At 46.1% G+C, this 2,550-nt stretch overlaps 1 long non-coding RNA gene across 1 annotated transcript; it reads left to right on the top strand.

Moving 5' to 3' along the window:
• Positions 1-395: 395 nt before the first annotated feature.
• Positions 396-1,272, top strand: LOC119792463. Its single transcript, XR_005281992.1, has 3 exons — positions 396-538; positions 609-741; positions 1,126-1,272. It is a non-coding gene; the product is annotated as an uncharacterized LOC119792463 (long non-coding RNA).
• Positions 1,273-2,550: the final 1,278 nt, after the last annotated feature.

Here is a 2,550-nt window from a genome sequence, read left to right as displayed (position 1 = left end):
CAGAGACAACATTACAAAAAGAGAAAAAGATCAAATGTGTTGTACAGTTAAGCAGTAAAAGGAGGCCAGTTTGGCTTTTACAGAAGTCCAATAAACAGGAGCAGTCCCCATAGTTCATCTCTTACAAGCATTCCCACCTGCCCCGGGCCTAAAGCTGCTTGTCGACTACATAATGATCTGCCCTCTATAAGATAGATGGCTTCAAGATTCCACTGAGGCGGCTGAGACTAAAGCCTGCATGCTCCTGGTGCATTAGGGAAGTAAAGACAGCAGGCTGCAAGCGGGGTTTATATCCAGGCTACAATAACCAGTCAGCATAAAATGCTGCTTAATGGCTGCCTTTTCCTACTGCCTGCTCCAATTCTAGTGTGGCAGTATGCCCTGGTGGGCTTTGAACGCACCACACGGGTGCCTAATTCTAATTGGTTGTGGCGCTCGCTGGTTGCCTGTGTATATAAGGGGCCCTCCCTCACCGGGTTGACATTGCATTGTTCTCCTTCCGGTTCAGACCTCTGCGTTTGTTGGTGCTGCACGCCAGGTAAGGCAGGCTTCTTCTCTCTCGAGCAAGTTTATTACTTTTGATTTATTTTCATTTTTTTGTATAACAGCTGCAAATGAATGCATGCACTTAAACAATGCGCTTAACGGCATACTGATTGTGGACCAATCGTCCTTCGGACTGCCAGTACAAGCTTCCCACGCTTTCCTCCCTGTAAGAGGCACTACTTAAAGAGCTCAGTGGTAAGCACAGTGCTAGTTTTTGCATGCTTTTAGATTCTGTTTCTAATATTTATTTCTGATAGCCGCTGCTGTTTGTCCTGAGCCGACTGTTCGCCTGCGTTGTTCGCCTGTCAGCTGGGTTATCTGTCAGCTGCCTATCTGCCGTCCTGTTGCTGGCTTCATACCTGCCGCCCCGGCCGGCATAAAGCTGTGACTTCTAACACTCGTCCAGCGTGGCTGATTGGCGATCAGCTCGGACTTACTCTTTTGGTGCTGTGTGAGTGACGTCCGCCACAGCGGATCGGTTCCTCCCAGGATGGGCCTTAATTCTGGACTATACTGCTGTTAAATTGTGGACTGAACTGTATTATGGGAATTGTACTCTGAATGTTGTTTTTTTTACAGGAACGGTCAGCTCGTGGTGTTGGTGGTGGACTTCTGGGTGGTGGTTCCTCTTCTGGTTTGGTGCATGATTTTCTTTTGCTTTGCCTAGTTCTGTTTGCTGTGTTTATTTTTTTTCTTTTTTGTACCCTACCCTGAATTTCACTCCTCACAGAGTTACGCTTGAAAAAAAATTTTTAAATGTGAGGTTTTAATTTAGTCTTTTTGAATTAAACTAAAAGTTGTATAATAAAAGAGTTGAATGGTGAGATTGTCTCAAGCCTCATCTGTAGCGGGTCTGTGTGCCTTAATGGTAACATTTTAAGCGGAGTCATTAAAATCTATTAAATCTTTTCTTACCTGGTGTTTCTAAATTGAAGTTACCCAAATCTTATCACACCGCTCCCGCCACATTTTGGCGTTGCTGGTAGGACGGTTTACAGTTGTGAGGCTGAGACTCTTCTCTGTTTTATTGCATTTTTGTGACAGTTGTGTGCAAGCAGTAATTTTTTTTTTGGTGTGTTAAGGACAAACAGCAGCGGTTCATTTGTTTTTTTTGAGCTGATCATTTGTAGTAATGGAGGAAGAGCTACTGGAATTGAAGACCCTGATTGCTCAATTAAAGGCTGACAATGAGAAGCTGCGTGCAGAGCGCTCACCTTCCACATCTAGCTCCAGTGCCGGGCCGTCTTCAGCTTCTGCACCCCCCACTGCCCAAATAATGGACAGGTTAGTGTTTGTCCCACGCGATCGTAAGTGTCCTATGTTTAGGGGACGGATGGGGATAAGTGTGAGCGAGTGGGTTGAGGAGGTGCAGGCATGTATGCGGGCACGAAATTTGTCAGCAGCAGATCAGGCCTTCTTTTTGTACGACCATTTAGAAGGAGAGGCTAGGGATGAGATCAAATATCGCTCTAGTCAGGAACGAGGGGATCCAGCTAAAATCATTTCTATCCTCAAGGAGCTTTATGGATGTAATGAGTCACATGTTGCATTACAGGAGGCCTTTTTCTCCAGAAAGCAATTGGAAGGGGAAACATTACAAGAGTTCTCCCTTGCTTTGATGAGCCTCATGGAGAAAGTAAAAACACAGGCTCCTAGGGACATGCCAGATGCTGAAGTTCTCTTGCGTGACCAGTTCATAGAATATGTCCTTGATGGTGCACTCCGTCGTGCGCTAAAACAGTTTGTTCGTCTGAAACCGGCAGCAACACTGCTTGATGTCAGAGGTGAGGCAATGAGGTGGGAATTAGAGGGTTTGCCAGCTAGTTTGAGGGGCCGGAGTAACTCTCTGCCTTCAGCGCCCAGTTTTCAGTTTGCGGTGCGTGGTGGGTCACCAGCAATTGCTAGCCCCACTGGGGGAGAGATTAATGAGATAAAAGAGCTGCTAAAACAGCAACAGGAGCAGCTTAATCAGCTTGCACAAAGCATTACTCTCCTCCAAACTGC

Source organism: Cyprinodon tularosa, unplaced genomic scaffold (genome assembly GCF_016077235.1).
Source record: "Cyprinodon tularosa strain WSP-4 unplaced genomic scaffold, ASM1607723v1 ctg42, whole genome shotgun sequence".
NCBI classification, from domain to species: Eukaryota; Metazoa; Chordata; class Actinopteri; order Cyprinodontiformes; family Cyprinodontidae; genus Cyprinodon; species Cyprinodon tularosa.
This window is presented reverse-complemented; position numbering and strand designations above follow the sequence as displayed.